The following is an 18,574-nucleotide window of genomic DNA, read 5'->3' on the forward strand; positions in this document are numbered from 1 at the left end:
ATTCAGCAATGTTATTGATCTGACTGCACTAACACTCTTGGATGAGCACTCAACTTAGCTGGATGATGTCGTCACTGTTTTCTGCAGAGCTGCTTTATAGCTGAGTTGAACTCATTTCATAATTAATGTATTTTACACAGTTATTGAATCAAAATGAATCAACGCTGAACTGATTTCGACTGAATGTGACTGTTTTTACTATGGTCTTTTTAGAGCTTTTTTTTAATTCTGAACAATCTGTTTTGTATAAAGCGCTATAATTAAGGTGGCTTGACTTGACATTATAAGATTATTGATCATTATACTTATTATCAAGTTAATAGTTTTATATTATTTCATAATATTTTATTCAATTTACAAAATTCAGTTCATGGTGTTTCAGTTTCCTCCATTTACATAGTTTCTTTTTCCCCTCCAAATATTCATAGATTTGAGTTTTTTTTTTTACATTTGTAATGTTATGATTCATTCTCAAAGCTGGTTGGTTTGGTTCAAGAGCCCTTTTTTGAAGTTGTTTTTAATCCCTATGGAGAACATGAATGTGAACAACTTCTGGAAGCAAGGCTGTTGATAAAGTGGGCTGTTGCGCTCAATTAGCGACCTGCAGGTCCTCTCCCTGTTTGTCCCCGTTCTTCTTTTCTACCATGTGACCTCAATAACCTTAACTTTTTCTCTAACTTTTGTCTTTTTTAAGCCACAACCACCCTCTGTCACTTTACTTAATTATTTTCTTGAGGACTGCCATGCAATGCCTCTATCTGTAATTACAATCACACATGAAGGCGGGGTGGGGGAGGATAAGGGAGAGGAAGTGAAAGAGGAGCTATACAATACTTTGATCTTTCCTTGCTTCTGCATTGCCTCGTCTGTTGGAAATGAAAAAGAATAGATTAATGGTTGCTCAAAGCTGTGCTTACACTATATAATGTTACTGGAACTTGGCCCAGTAGAGTACTGCTCTGTTGTGATTTTTTGTAAAGTTGCAATGCTGTGATTATACAGTATGATTGTGTGGGAATTGTGATTTTGGGTATTATATTTGACTGATACTAGAGTTCTGATATCCTTTTGCTGGTATGTCAAAATTGTATAATGCTGTGATTGCGTGATGATGTTTAAATGTTATTGTGTTTGCATGATGGAGGGATACGATAACATCATATTGTGATTGTGTGGTACTGGAATCCTCTAGTTGTTGCTGGGATGTTGAAAAGGTTGGATTGTGTGATGCCAGCATGTTGTGCTTGTTTGATGTTGTTACAACCATAATTGTGTGATTGCTGCTGTTATGTGATATGACACGTGTCCACTATTCAATGCTGTGACTTTGTGATGCTGCCATGTGATTTTCACATAGCCTATACTGTATCACATTGCATATATTATAATCACACCGTGTTCGTTTGTTGGCCAGAGGAGAACTGGCGCATTGACTGAGCCTGGTTTATCCCAAGGTTTTTTTTCCCTTCCTTTTCTGTCACCATCAAGTTTCTTTTAGAGCTGCTGTATGATATCATTCTACTGTATATTTTTGTGATTGATTTATCTGGTGACCATGTGATAATGACAGTTGATTGGATGGGTGTGGCTCTTGGCTTGCTGCACTGTTGTTCTCTAATATCCATTTCAGTCTCGCTGTTTGATATCTAGCTCCCAACTCTCGGCTGAGGGTGTGTGGAGGGATTTGTCAAAGTGTGCGCATGTGTGTGTGCATTAATGCCTGCTAAAGGAATGATGAAGGGGATATGACCATATGTGCATGTTTGTATGGGTGTTATGTGTCTGTTCTACTGTCTGTATTAACATGATGTGTATGTAACACATCATAACCATCAAGACAATAACAGCTGGTCTGTAGATAACCACAGATGGACAGAGAGCATGCACATCCCCCCAAACACTCTCTCTCTCTCTCTCTCTCTCTCTCTCTCTCTCTCTCTCTCTCTCTCTCTCTCTCTCTCTCTCTCTCTCTCTCTCTCTCTCTCTCTCTCTCTCTCTCTCTCTCTCTCTCTCTCTCTCTCTCTCTCTCACTCACACACACACACACACACACACCCATACATATTGGCCTGTTTCCCTGGTGACTAGCAGGCAGGTGCAGCTCGTGCCAGTTTTAAACTTTTGCAGTGGAATTGCAGCAGAATTCCTTGTGGTTTTATGCCAAAGTCCAACCAGACGCTACTGGCACTTCTTATAGAGCCATCTTAAGCCTCTAATTAAAAAATAACCATAATAATGATAATCATAATCATCATTATCTCTCTGTCTCTCATTAAGGGACTTGTTTCCAGTGGCCGGTGGATGACTGTGTATCCCAATTTTTTGTATTGTCAGTGTAGAACACATATTTAGCTTGACATGAACTAAACGTGGCTTTGAGTGAAAGTACAGCCCATACGACAGAACATTTAGTTCATTTCAAGCTGTATTCAGGTGGTCTACTATGACTGTTTTCCAAAATTGGGATAAACAGTGTCCTACATGCAGGTCATCCACTGGCCACTGGAATCCAAAGTCACCATATCAAGTATAAGCATCTACAACTTTTAAACAGAATCTTGCCATTACACAACAGAATATAAAGTAGACAGCAATATAGTTATGTTAAAGCATCATTCGTTTTTTTTCCGTCAAGAATTCAGATCTTTATTGCAGTGCTACAGCTTGCATGTAAATCTGAAGGCACTAATGTTAATTATTCCATTCTTGCCAGCATACTGCAGCAGTAAGGACAGTTGCTTGAGCATAATTTGCATACAGTTAAGCTTTGCCCTATGCTCCTTAGTTGAGTCAGACCTTTAAATTGCAAAACTGATTGTTAATGAAGCTTTTTTAAAGGAAGGTGAGTGTGAGGGAGCTGCCACCAATCAATGGACTATAACCAGATTATCTGATTAAGTCAATTAAAGACCCCCTGTGGTGAAAATCCAGTTTTTAAATGTTGTTTAAATGTCTATGTGATGTTTTTAATATGCTTTAATACAAACCATGTGCAAATAAATCAACACCAATCCTGAGTATTTTCTTCTTAAAACATGCAGTGAAAAAAAGACAGTCTCAAAACGCGGTTTGAAATCGCTGGTGTTTCTGATGTCACAAACTACCTTGTAACCAATCATGTCAACGTGCGGGCGACCTTTAGCATATCATTACTATGCCGTTAAGCAGGGGAGTCTTAAAAGAAGCCAAGTTATCCCGGTATATTTGATATGAAAAATCGGGTATATTTAGCAGTATAGCGGATGTATGATGTATATTACGATGTTATGATGAACATACCTTTCTACCAGAAAGACTCGGGAGATAAATTGAAAAGCTGTATACATTTATTGACAGCTCAGCAAGCATAAATTTATGAGTTCTTTGGCGTAGGCCCCGTCCTTAGCGAGCAAAGCGAGGTTAGCCGAATCTGCATGTCCCGCCTGACATGAAGGCGGGGGCGCAGCCGACCCCCTGGAGGTAAGGAAGGGACCATCCTGGTGGTGGTGATGGGGAGGATGGAGGGGAAGGTACCATCTTGGTGGTGGTTGGGGAGGATGGAGGTGAATGGCAGCGTCAGCATCTGCGAACTCAGACAGGTGTAAGTACCAATCTTTTATACTGTGACTGTTAACACCTGATTGGATAAAAATGAGGTAATACATGACGCCCTGATTGAGTCTTCCTGACAGAACTTAAGCTAAAGCTTTCATTTCTCCACTGACGTTCTGAGTTGTTCAAAGCATTTCTAAGAATGCTAAACAGGAACATGGTTTGTGTAACATTAGCAACACATTATTCGATTTTTGATAGTCAAGCAAAAGGCTAATCATATCAATACCGTTATGTGTCCGACTTCGCAGAGAGCAATACATAAAATGCATTACAATTCTGATACATCGACTTGTAGACGAGCCTGTATGAGTGAGTGGAGGCGGGCTCATTTGCATATTTTTCTATCACGTCTACATAGTATCGGTCTTTCTGAAACCGCATTGGTTGGATTAGGAACTATTTAAAGAATAGGTGCCAAAGGGTGCAAATTAAGGGGTCTCTTTCTGATAGGCTCAGTATTGAATCTGGTGTGCCACAGGGGTCCGTTTTGGGTCCCCTGTTATTTACACTGTAGCCATGGTCAGATCTGCCATTTTCTTAAACTGCTGGTTTTGCATTCTTTTAATTCAGAGACTATGACAAAAGTAAGGGTCATGGGACTGTTGATTAGGTTACCGAGTCAATCACAAAGTCTCTCTGTTGTAATTTGCCACACAAAGCAAATGGGGCTTGGACTTGATTGAATTACTGACTCTGATTCACACACTGGCGTTTGCCACGAATGGTTAAACAAAGAAAGGCATTGCTTATCACATGTGACACAGACATGTGACCAAAGGGCCCATCTTGGAATCAGAATCACACGGAAGAACCCCTCCGAAGGTGACAAGACGAACATTGTCCATTCAGATAAGCGCACACACGTGAAATCCCCCTCTAAGAACTCTGAATACACACACACATACACAGAACAGAAGATGACCAAAAGTTCTCCGCGTGACACACGCACACACATACACGAGAGACATTCATTCTGAACACTATGGTCAAAATCACCCTGTAAAATGTGTGAAATGTTTTTCTGGTTGTGCTTCATGATTCCCTGGTGACAAAACTGGTATAACTGTAAGCTTTTATGAAATGTGATCAATTTAACATCTGTTTAATCACGAAAATCATGTATCTGCATTTTACTAAGCCCTAGGAATGCCGAACTTGGTATGGTTGTAATCAGAATAATCAAAGAAGATTGAATCATCAACCCAAAATGTAATATGATGCATGCTTTTATTAATACTAGTTTAGAAGTGTATTTCGAACAAGTTTTAGCCACTATGCACATGATCCGGAAGGCGTGAATCACAAGGTCTGCCGACCCGCCTTCCTGCAAAACGATTGGATCAGACACGCGAGAAAGGCGTGTCCCTCGCCCCTTTAAAATAGACCGCCACCCTATCCTCTTTGCAGTTTCCTACGCCAGAGAGAGATTCCTAAATTTTCCTGTTAAACTCCAGCCGGAGTTTTCCTTCTTCGTCGTTTTTCTACTTTGTTTTAAATCTAAGTTGCTTTCTTTCGATCTACCTCAGTTGATAGTTCGGTTTCATTCAGTGTATTCACGAACGAAACAAGTTTAAGATAAATCGTCTCTCGTACGGGCCGCAGCTGGAGCACTCGCAAACATCTGCCTCCTACCGGAAGACGCGCCAGACAACTCCAACCACGCTGCCTTTGTAACACAACTCAACACAAAGGGACCGTGTTTAAATCAAGTAACGTACAAATCTCAATTAAGTGCTGCTTAAAGTTGTCTAGATTAATATTGGAATCCTTTGGGTCTCTGTTGCACTGTTTTGAACTGTTCTGTCTCTCTCACTCTCTCTCACACCCACTCTCTCTCTCTCTCTCTCTCTCTCTCTCTCTCTCTCTCTCTCTCTCTCTCTCTCTCTCTCTCTCTCTCTCTCTCTCTCTCTCTCTCTCTCTCTCTCTCTCTCTCTCTCACTCTCTCTCATTCTATCTGCCTCTTTTTAAATACGTCATATGGCAATCCTGTGTTAATTGTTTGTTTTGATATGCATATTATTTACTCCTGCGTGATTTTTAGTAGTCTATATAACCCTTAGTATTGTGTTATTAAATTCCATAATCCTTTGAATCGAATCTGTCTCATTGTCCCATGCTTGAAGTCTCTGTAATATGTCAAAGGTCTGTAAAGTTACCAAAGCTCTACCTCGGTTAACTATTTTAAACATCTGAAACTGCCGTATACGAGCAAATACTTCCGTGTGGCCACCGGAAAATATTCACTCGGTATACAGGCAGGTAATCTTGTGATATAAGGAAGTTTTCGGGTCCGGCCGCAGGACGAACCGGGGGCCTGACAAACTGAGTTGGAATCACATGTAAATTTACTCTGAAAACTAATCTGACTTAACTGACCTATATATCAATAATTACTACGATCAATCGTGTTAATTATTCATATATGGTAATGTTTAGTCCATTCCCTATTTGGGATAATTTAATTTATGTATGCGATTACATATTCATTATCTAATGAATAATATTCCCCATTTGAGTTAAATAATTTCCCCAAAATAAGTCATTGTTGCTACAACACTATATATAAACAATCTTGGTGATAACCTATCAGAACGCAAGTATTCATTTATATGCAGATGACACCATAAATTATTGTTTTTGCATCTTCCATTGATAGTTGGATAGGATAGGATGTATGACATTACATCCGCGTTAGATATCAAACAACACTGCGCTGCTATATTTATTGACCTTGCAAAAGCCTTTGACTCCATGGACCACAACACACTCATCCACAGACTTAGCAGCATTGGTGTCACTGATCACTCACTGGTTTGGTTCTCAAATTATCTTTCTCTCCGGTTCAACGTGTCAGATTTGAAAACCTTTTTTCCCATTCTCTACCAGTAACCAGGGGTGTCCCCCAAGGCTCCATCCTTGGCCCTACACTTTTCTCAATTTATATTAATAACATTCCCAAGGCAGTTGGTAATTCACTCATTCACTTATATGCTGCTGATGATACAATCCTTTATGCCACGGGTTCCTCCCCTGATGCTGTTCAAGCTACCTTGCAAGAACCGCTCTTCCTTCACCACTTACTCTTATTCAAATGGCCATTCCTACCCATGTTAGACTATGGAGACACTATATACAGGGTTGCTTGCAAGTCCACTCTATCACTCTTGACACTCTTTACCATTCAGCTTTCAGGTTTGCCATAAATGCTCCTTTCAATACACACCACTGCGCTTTATATTCATCTGTCAACTGGGGCCCTCCCTTCACAATCGCAGCAAAATTCACTGGTTCACTTCATTTATAAGACCCTTCTCGGCCGCTCACCTCCTTACTTGGGTCACCTGTTGCCAGCCGCCTGTCACATACAACACCCGGTCCTCACTTCATCTTCAATTATGTATTCCCAAAACTAACTCTGCATTTGGTCTTGCTTCTTTTCAATCTGCTGCCGCTCACAGACTGGAATGCTCTGCAAAATATTCTCAAACTAGATACTTCAATTTCATCTTTTAAAACTATTATATCATCCTTGTTCACGGACACATGCAGTTGCTTCTCCACATAATCATTTTGTGTTTTAAATTGTATTTAATGTAATTGTTAACCTGTATATATTTCTAATGTTAAATAAAGCTATAATAAAAAAAATATTCATGGTTCCGTGTACAGGTCCTTCTCAAAAATTAGCATATTGTGATAGTTCATTATTTTCCATAATGTAATGATACAAATTAAACTTTCATATATTTTAGATTCATTGCACACCAACTGAAATATTTCAGGTCTTTTATTGTTTTAATACTGATGATTTTGGCATACAGCTCATGAAAACCCAAAATTCCTGTCTCAAAAAATTAGCATATAATGAAAAGGGTCTCTAAACGAGCTATTAACCTAATCATCTGAATCAACTAATTAACTCTAAACACCTGCAAAAGATTCCTGAAGCTTTTAAAAACTCCCAGCCTGTTTCATTACTCAAAACCGCAATCATGGGTAAGACTGCCGACCTGACTGCTGTCCAGAAGGCCATCATTGACACCCTCAAGCAAGAGGGTAAGACAGAAAGAAATTTCTGAACAAATAGGCTGTTCCCAGAGTGCGGTATCAAGGCACCTCAGTGGGAAGTCTGTGGGAATGAAAAAGTGTGGCAAAAAACGCAGCACAACGAGAAGAGGTGACCGGACCCTGAGGAAGATTGTGGAGAAGGACCGATTCCAGACCTTGGGGGACCTGCGGAAGCAGTGGACTGAGTCTGGACTGGAGTAGAAACATCCAGAGCCACCGTGCACAGGCGTGTGCAGGAAATGGGCTACAGGTGCCACATTCCCCAGGTCAAGCCACTTTTGAACCAGAAACAGCTGCAGAAGCGCCTGACCTGGGCTACAGAGAAGCAGCACTGGACTGTTGCTCAGTTTTGCATGTCATTCGGAAATCAAGGTGCCAGAGTCTGGAGGAAGACTGGGGAGAAGGAAATGCCAAAATGCCTGAAGTCCAGTGTCAAGTACCCACAGTCAGTGATGGTCTGGGGTGCCATGTCAGCTGCTGGTGTTGGTGCACTGTGTTTTATCAAGGGCAGGGTCAATGCAGCTAGCTATCAGGAGATTTTGGAGCACTTCATGCTTCCATCTGCTGAAAAGCTTTATGGAGATGAAGATTTCATTTTTCAGCACGACCTGGCACCTGCTCACAGTGCCAAAACCACTGGTAAATGGTTTACTGACCATGGTATTACTGTGCTCAATTGGCCTGCCAACTCTCCTGACCTGAACCCCATAGAGAATCTGTGGGATATTGTGAAGAGAAAGTTGAGAGACGCAAGACCCAACACTCCGGATGAGCTTAACCCTCTGGGGACCAGAAACGCGCCGGTGCGTTTTGCTCGTTTTTTTTCACATAGCAGAAAAATAGACTTAAAGTACTACCATCATTTCTGTTCATATAGACATGGCGTTAAGAAATATGAAAAAATAATCTGGTAAATGTCTACTTTTTTATGTGCCCACATACAATCGAAATAAAACATTGTGCTTTTGTAAAATAAAGAAAATAAACAGGGTGTGCGTTCTGCCTCTCAGTCACCGTGAACTTTTTTTCTGGAGCACGTCTCTAATCTTCAACACAACTCAGCTAATACTATTCACCCAGCCATAAGCAATATATCTTTTAAATCATTTGAGTTTGTACTTTTAAATGATCCGATTCAAAACTAAAATTAATATTCTCCGTTTTTGTCATCTATATAAAAAGAGAGACGTGTCAGCCCGTCTCATTATCGTTCTCGAGCTGATTATCTCTGGTAATGTGACACGCCCACGGAGAGCACGCGCTATTCAAACGCAAATATGTGAAGCAACACATTGAGACGCGTTAACGCCCATAAACTCTGAAAACACACATTATTTTTTAGTCAGATTAATCTACTGTCGTCTTGCGCGGCTATATGAGGAACAATCCTGGGACATTTACCACTGGGTTTATTTTCACTTCGAGGATGAACAGATTCAGCTGAGAAGTAAGTGTTTTTTGCAAGTGCTTTGTTCTAATCGCGATATAGAATAACGTAGTGTCTGTAAACGGAAAAATAGCATACTGTTTAAAAATGTGAATCATGTTTGTGTGTGTGTGTGAATGAATGAATGAATGAACGCACAGATACGCACTGTTACAGACTAAATAACAGACAACATTTCGTTGACTCGTTTTGGATAAAGTTTTTACTCTAAAATAGACATCAAATAAGCTTTTTTAGGAGTTTCTGCTCATATGTTAAATATATAGTATGTTTTGTCAATAAACTAATCAACTAAGATGTTATAGTGTTTGTTCAAGCTATATCAAAATAATGAATCCTCAACTTTGAAATATGTATGATCAAACTAAGACATTTATGGAGAAAGACAATTTTCTTTTCAAGATGTTTCCAACTCTAACTTTGAACTTTGAACTGAAATAAAACCATGTCTATATGGTGAAGGGTGTGTGATAGAAGTGTCCAGACGTATGCACCCTGTATTTTCCTTATATAAATCCAAACAATCTAAAAGCCATTCTTTTTTAAATCTCCTCATTCTTTGTGCAAGGCTCCTGTAATGATAGGGCCTGATAGCACCTAATAGGGCCATTATGGGGAGGGTCTTTGTCTTTCTCTGGTGTGGAATGCCACACATATTAATGAGAGATCACGCCTCCTGCATAAAGCTTTCTTAAACAAAACACGTCATTAAAAATGTAAAAGACTTTATTGACTTATCTGAATGAGTAGTCAGGATGATTCTCACATAGTTTTGGAGCAAATATTCTAGGCTATGTGATACAATTTTCAAAAGTCTTGTGAAGAAATAATCAATATGTGTTTTGTGGTCTTATTTCAGCAACTTTCATTTTTATTTTTTTCAATAACCACGCATAAACATTATTCTATTAAAAATACAAACATGTACATACATGTTGCTCAGATATCATGGTAGCCAAGTTTGTGCTATATAGAGTGAATTTACACCTTTGCCATTAACATGTTTATAAATAACTGAAAAAAGCACAAATGTCAGTGCATGTCAAAACATCCTAAGGGCCCCAAAAACACTCTGGTCCCCAGAGGGTTAAGGCCGCTATCGAAGCATCCTGGGCCTCCATAACACCTCAGCAGTGCCACAGGCTGATTGCCTCCATGCCACGCCGCACTGAAGCAGTCATTTCTGCAAAAGGATTCCCGACCAAGTATTGACTATTGAGTGCATAACTGAACATAATTATTTGAAGGTTGACTTTTTTTTTTGTATTAAAAACACTTCTTTTATTGGTCGGATGAAATATGCTAATTTTTTGAGACAGGAATTTTGGGTTTTCATGAGCTGTATGCCAAAATCATCAGTATTAAAACAATAAAAGACCTGAAATATTTCAGTTGGTGTGCAATGAATCTAAAATATATGAAAGTTTAATTTTTATCATTACATTATGGAAAATAATGAACTTTATCACAATATGCTATTTTTTTGAGAAGGACCTGTATACTAAATGGGGTAAGTGTGTAGAGTTATATTTAAGCTATTTTAAGGCATGAATCTTTTTTTTTTCACAGGAAAACATTTAAATATGTCATTTTGTTGATTACAGATGGGTTTTAAGGGATATAATTATTGACTACAGGGGGACTTTAACAAAATCTTAATATATAATGCTTCTTGCATGTTTAATAAGCATATTAATGTAACCAGGGAGGAGTGGGTAGCTGCAGGCTAGCTGGAAGTGATAATGTACAACTCAGGCAGACCTGTAGACACTCCAGTGGATTAGTGTCGTTATATATTACACTAAAAGTTCAGAATAAAAGGTTTTTCTAGGCCAGTAATATGGGGCTAATATAGTTAGGCTTCTCTCTGTCTGTTTTTAACATTGGTAATACAAAATGTTTCTTGAGCACCAAATCTCGCATATTCAATTTATTTCTGAAGGAACATGTGACACTGAAGACTGCAAGTAACAGCTGCTGAAAATTGCTTTGCCAAATCTAGTTTGTATTATCCTAATTTGAAAGCTGCTGTGAATGCAAGCGGATGCTAAATTAATACATTTAAATATATCATACCATACTATCATTACATATACTTAAAAAAAAAACATGGTATTACCACAGTATATTATGTCCAAAAATCCACATATCCTGTGGAGGAAAATGTGAGCAAAATGTGTTTTTTAGTTGCAATATGTTTTGTGTAGTCACTTAATTCAACTTCTGTTTATCTAAAATGCATTCCTCTGCAACAGAAGTAGAAACAAACCAATAAATAAATGAATAGCTTAACTTGCTGATTATGCACCTTAAGTACCTGATATATAGCAGTTACTCAATTTGCTGATTAATGATATGCTTGTTAATTTGGAAGGGCTGTGTAGGACGCTGCTGGGTAAAGACACATTACTTCAACTCTCCCTTAAGTACTCTTACTCTTACTCTCTCTCTCTCTCTCTCTCTCTCTCTCTCTCTCTCTCTCTCTCTCTCTCTCTCTCTCTCTCTCTCTCTCTCTCTCTCTCTCTCTCTCTCTCTCTCTCTCTCTCTCTCTCTCTCTCTCTCTCTCTCTCTCTCTCTTCTTTTCAGGTCTGGAGTCTGACAACTAGGTGTACAAGGAAAGAATAGCTTCCCCTTGAGCTAGTGCTGCTAAAAGCCCTGAAAGGCAAGTGACGTTGGCTTTTAGCTTCTGTGTGGAGCAAAAGCACAAATAAAGCATGTCACTGAGGATCAGCTTCGTGCAAGTATATTTCTATTTTCTCGTCGCTGTGTTGAAGTTCAGTAAAATACAAGAAAATTGTTACAAACTTTAAGCACCAACAAGTTTTCAATGGAATATTGCAGTGTTTATTATGAATGATTTACCTGTAAACAATCCAATCAATTCCTCATGGGCAAAATCAAGTCCTGCCCTATATTTCTTTCTTGTTCACGAATAGTGTTAATTTCGCTAACGAAATCTATGAGGAAAAATGTTCGTTGACGACCGTTTTTCCTCTGACTAAGACAAGACCATGAGAGACGACACCCACGTCATTAAACGATAACTGTGACTATATCAACACATACAAATATTGTTGATGAAAAAAGACGAGACTGAAATGTGAGCTTACCAGGTCTTGGACGGTACCTTTTTCTGCCAGAAACTGCCTGAGTAGCTCCTCTCCCCTCACTACCCTTGATGGAGGAGCGGTGAAGGGTTACGAGGCTATCCCTCCTGTGGAGCGGTCTGTCGCAACACCCCTATGTCCGGCGGCCGCTGCCTCTTGGACGGGGGATCCTCGTCTCCCCTCTAAGGCCTGTGAGTTCTTGTCCATTCTGACGGGCAGAGCTTACAAAGCCTGTGGGCAAGCAGCTTCCTCTTTGGATGCCATGGCGTTGCTATAGGTCTACCAGGCTAAGGCACCCATGGACATGCACGAGGATAGCCCAGAGGGTAGCCCAGACCGCACTGCAACCGACCTCGCTCTCCGGGGCAGGAGCATTGTGGCGTGCGTGGTCGGTCTGGCGATGTCCACTTTAGTGGTCCAGGAGCGCCATCGCTGACTCAACCTGGGTGAAATAATGGATGCGGACACGGTTCGGTTCCTGGACTCCCCAATTTCCCAGGTTGGGCTGTTCGGCGACCCGGTGGAGAACTGCGCCCAACAGTTCTCTGCCGCCCAAGTGCAGATGGAGGCCATCCAGCACATCCTGCCCCGGCGGCCCGCTGCTGCCTCCACCTCGCCGCCGCTTCAGCTCCCGCTGGGCCTCCGCAGCAGCCTCCATCCAGGCCAAGACTAAGCGTCTCTGAGACAGGCCACCCAGGGATGGGGGGACGAGCTCTTCAGATGGTTACCGTTCTGTATCCAAATTGTCAAAAGAGCAAATTCTTCTGTTCCTGGGTCCCAAGAGGGTCAGACTGGCGTTGTGCGACCCTGTAAAGCCTTGCGCCCCTCAGTCCCCTCTTGTGTCGCCAGCCGGCAGCTGGGTGCAGTTCGAGGACCCGATTACGCCTTCTAACGCACCCCCTGGACCCTGCCGACCCGTGGAGACAGGTAAGTGTCGCACCACACACTCAGACCCCGCTGCAGACCCCGTACTGGTCTGTACAGACAACACTGTGACCGTTGTGCTATGCTTCCCTTGCATGTCGCAACTCGCCCGCCACCTCCTCCTTGGAGTCAGACGCTTTTGAGGTTGCTTCATTTCACTTATTTTTCTGGCCTGCTCAATCGTGCTGCCGCCGAGGCCTCACGACAGCCTGTGGCCAGGGAGAGTGGAGACTCCATCCCCAGGCAGTCCAGCTGATCGGGGACCACTTCGGGGCCACACAGTTACAACTGTTTGCCTCTCCGGACTCGTCCCGTTCCCAGTTGTTTTACTCCCTGACCGAGCGGAGAACCCTCGGCACAGAGACACTGGCACAAAGCTGGCCCTGTGGCCTACGCAAAGATGCATTTCCCCAGTGAGCCTTCTTGCACAGCACTGTGCTAAGTCAGGGAAGAGAAGGAGCAGGTCTTGCTAGCTGCCCCTTATTGGCCCAACCGGACCTAGTTACCCCGAACTTATGCTCCTCTCGACAGCCCTTCCTGACCCATTCCTCTGAGACAGTTTCTCAGGGACGGGGCACCGTTGGCACCTGCGTCCAGACCTCTGGAAACTCCATGTCTGGTCCCGAAAGGGACGCGGAGGTTCTAGGTGATCAACATGTCGTAGACACCATAACACTTCTGCGAGAGCACCCTCTACGAGGCATGCTTACGCCCTGAAGTGGAACCTGTTCGTTGAGTGGTGTTCTTCTCACCGAGGAAGACCCCCGAAGATGTTCGATCTCTTCTATGCTTTCTTTCTGCAAGATGGGTCAGAGCGAGGGCTGTCTCCCTCCACCCTCAAATTATATGTTGCCTCTATGAATTGACACACATCATGATACAGTGGATACAAATCCATGGGGAAGCACGACTTGATCATCAGGTTCCTGAGGGGAGCAAGGAGACTGAATCCGCCTTGTGCCCCCTCTATACCCTCTTGGGACTTATCTCTGGTGCTACTGTACTGCAGAGACCTCCTTTTGAGCCTCTCCAGGCAGCTGAGTTAAAAAACCTGTTTTTAAAAGAACAGTTCTCCTGCTTGCTTGGCCTCTATCAAGAGGGTAGGGGACCTGCACACATTTCCGGTTGACAAATCGTGCCGGCCAACTCTCATGGAATCATGAGACCCCGGCCTGGATATGTGCCCAAGGTTCCTACCTCTCCCTTGAAAAGGGGACCATGTGGTGAGCCTGAAAGCCGTGACCCGGAGGGTAGGGGACCTGCACACATTTACGGTTGACAAATCGTGCCGGCCAACGCTCATGGAATCATGAGACCCTGGCCTGGATATGTGCCCAAGGTTCCTACTTCTCCCTTGAAAAGGGGACCATGTGGTGAGCCTGAAAGCCGTGACCCGGTGGAAGTAGACCCAGCCCTGGCTTTTCTCTGTCCCTTCCGCTGCTTGCGGTTATACCTGGACAGAATGCAAAGCCTCAGGACCTCAGTCTGTTACGGAGACCACAGAAGGGAAGTCTGTTTCCAAGCAGAAGTTGGCCCACTGGATAGTGGTTGCGATCATCTTGGTGTTTTTTCCCAAGGTGCGCCGTGCCCCCCTGGGTGGTGAGCCTCTCCAAAGAGAGAGTATAGCTCCTTCCTAGGCATTGACACAAGGTGCCTCGCTGACAGATGTTTTTAGAGCTGCGGGCTGGGCGACACCAAACGCATTCGCTAGAAAAATAGCCTATGTGTTGAGCCGGTTGCTTCCCGTGGGCTCCCTTCAAATGAAGCCAGTTGCACTGTAAGTCCAGTTCGAAGTTTCGGCTTGCTGAGCCATTCCCATCCTATGGACTGGATACGTGCGCCGTTCTTGCTTCAGTAAAGTTCCTCTTTAGCCGAACCCTGTTGAGTTCCTCCACACCCTTCGGCAACGGACGTGGCGGATTGTCCGATGTCAGGCCTAACACTCGTATGCACTGGTGGAACCTGTGATAGGCTGGGTCCATATGTTGTGATCCCTACGTCGATCCCATATGTGTATTATTCCACGGTACGGATCCCTGCGGCGAGCCCGTGTCTTCCCTTGGCAGAGCCCGCTCTGCCGTCACTGACCGGATGAGTCTCCCCCCTGTTATAGGCTGGAGCCACCTCAGTGACATTCCATATGTTGTACTGCCTGGTAAAACACCCAGTCCATATGTGTATCCTCCACATGTATACCTCCCTACGAGCAGGATGTGGCTTCCCAAGCGTCTTCCTTTCCTCCGAAGGGGCAAACTTTCCCAAGTCTGACTGAGTGGGTCTTGCGGAACAGCAGTGACTTCCCTGGCCTAAGCCCTGTCCTATCTTCGCCTCAATAATGCGGTGGGATCAGGAGGCTTTTGTCTAGGCACTGGAAGGTGGCAGCACTAGTGGCGTTTTATTGGGGATCCCAATCAGTACGGTGTGTCCGACTACGTCGAACGTGACCGAACTGAAAGGGAACGTCTTTGTTACGTATGTAACCCTTGTTCCCTGAAGGAGGGAACAGAGATGTAGTCCCGTCGCCACTATTGTTGGACCACCGCTGACTCCGGGCTCTGCTCAGCTCCTCAGCGAAAAACAAATGGTGCGATTATCCACTTCCGTATTTATACCCGTGGGGTGGATTGTGAGATGCAAATCTCGCACGCCAATGTGCATTGGCTCGTTTCTTCAATACTCGAAGATGACAGGCTCCCTAAGCGTGATCCCAATTAGTACGTCCGGCTACCTCTACGTCGAACGTGACCGAACTGAAAGGGAACAAGGGTTACATACGTAACCGAGACGTTCAGCGATCTTCATTTGAGATTTTGTACTTAAAGTGTAATTCAGTCTGTCTTTTTTCTGTCACGAGGCGCTTGCGCTGTTTGTGCGACTAAATCTGCGATCAAAATGCAGGCTGATATCCAGCAGTGTTTTTAATGTTGATCATATTATATGAGCAAGAATGCAATGTTTCCCGAATATCCACACGATTTCAAATGTGACATTGATTTTATACAACAGTTAAAAAAAAAAACAACAACAACAAAAGGGTAACATTAAGTGATGTACTACATTTAAAACAGTATTGCCAATAGGCTTATTGCTCAATTTTGCAACGAAAGCCACAGCAGAACTGCAGCACACAACGGTGATTCGTCAACGAATCTGTGGCTTTGAACGAATCGTGAGATTCAATGATCCGTTCATAAATATAGCCACTTGCTTCGTTACTGAATGAATGAATGAATGACTCGATGACTCACTCATAAAGACAGTGGGCCCTATCTTGCACTCGGCGCAAATGACTTTGTACACTGACGCATGTATCATTCCTATTTTGCACCCGCGCAAAGCGGGTTTTTCCCTCCACAGACGCACGTCGGTTAACTAAGAAATACACTTGCGCTCCCCGGGGCGGTTCAGCGCAAAGAGGAGGCGTGTTCCGGCGCAAACTTTCCCTCATGCTATTTTGCTGTTCTATAAAACAATTGCGCCACTGACCAGAAAAAAAACTAGTCTAAAGTCAGTGGCGCGTTGCGCGTTATTCATTATGCTATTTTAAGGGCGCATGCTTGGCCATAATCAATGTAGCGTGTGCACAACGCGCATACACGTTGATTCTCTCATCTAAGCAGCAGTTTTCATTTTTGCAAATCATACATTATTACGATAGATATATAGATATATAGATAGATAGATAGATAGATAGATAGATAGATAGATAGATAGATAGACAATTTATTATAAAAGCATGTAGCTTACACATTTACCCAAATTATCATACGCCTGTTTAACAGAAGTTAATTTGGGTGGGTTTCTCCATCCCCAATGTCACTTCTGTGACGAGAACGATGCTCTCCTCGGCTGTGAACCGCTCCTGGCGCGCGCCTGGCAAATCCGCCGTTATAATAGGAATCCGCTTTAGAACAAGCGCACCTGCTCTTAAAGGGAATGTGAGATGACGCTCTGATTGGTTTATTTCACGTTACGCCCAAACCACACCTATGAATAATGAAGCTACTTCAGGCCAACCCCTTTTAGATTTGCGCCAGGCGCAAGAGGCATTTATCCCGCCGGGAAAATAGCAACAGCGCCGGGATCCGCCCACAAAGTTACTTGCGCTTTACGCTTTGCCACTTGCGTTTCAGATCGTTAAAATAGGGCCCAGTGAGTTACCGCCACTTACTGGCAATTTTAATATAATATTTTTATTAATATTAAGCGTTTTTTAAAATCATTGCATATTTATTGAACTTTGTTTTATTTAAAGCATTATTTATTTTTAAAGGTATTTATAAAGGTAAAAAATGAAATAGAAAAATCAATTAAAGGGGGCAAATGTTGTCCCTTAAAGGAAAAGGTGTGACTGCAGTCTATGTGGAAGAAATACCAGGGGGTACGGCACTCTAAAATATTGGAGAACCACTGAACTAAGGAAAGGGGATATGTAGAATTGCACAAGTGCTACTGCTTAAGAGTGCAATGTCAATACAGCCTGTTACCTTGATTCAAATTTCTCATAAGCTTAATTGAATTGGCCTAGAGAGAATAATTATAAGGACATTTTCTGTCTAAACACTACATATAAAATAGCTACCAAAATTAAAGTCGGTAACTGCAGTTTGACTAAAAGTAATGTCTAAAAGTTGACAAAAAATGCAGACTTCGTCAACTAAAACTAGACTAAAACTATGAAAGAAAAAATGACTAAAATGTGACTAAGACCAATAAGCATTTTCGTCTGAAGATGAAGACTAAGACTAAATAAAAAATGGCTGCCAAAATTAACACTGTTCAAGAAGCCGTTTCACTCAAAAATATATGTCACAATAGAGAAGAAAATACGGTTGCAGTTTAAGTTTCATGCCAAATAACTAAACTAAACTGTGGCTCAAAAAACAAAACAAAAGATGAGCATTACAGACAGTTATTATAAACATTTAAATATTTACTATACATTACTATACTATACTATACTATACTATACTATACTATACTATACTATACTATACTATACTATACTATACTATACAGTAGCTGTAATCGATCGGCAGCAATCACATTCTATCTATTGTTTTGGAGAAAACGCAAGCATTTCCCAGTCCCATCTGTTTTAGCAGACGTCTTAACAAACCCAATCAGCATTTTCTGTAATGCGATTCACATTAGGCAGGACAACTAATTAAATTCTGCAAAGACAGCCAGTTCTTGTTTTGCATAGGAGAACAAATGACATACATGTCTTAAGCTACAGTAAGGAGAACTCAAGAGTTCACATTTTTTATAATAGACTTAGACTTAGACTTAGACTTTTACCTTAAATGAGGTAAAGATAAATATATTCAGCTTTCTGTTCATGATGGAGGAATGAGATTCGACAGAAACTCTACATTTCTCCCATGGACTATTAGAAAAAATAGATTTGGGGTGGTTTCAGAGGAGTGTGGCA

This window comes from Rhinichthys klamathensis, unplaced genomic scaffold, assembly GCF_029890125.1.
Source record: "Rhinichthys klamathensis goyatoka isolate OS25496 unplaced genomic scaffold, OSU_Roscu_1.1 h1tg000210l_1, whole genome shotgun sequence".
Lineage (NCBI taxonomy): Eukaryota > Metazoa > Chordata > Actinopteri > Cypriniformes > Leuciscidae > Rhinichthys > Rhinichthys klamathensis.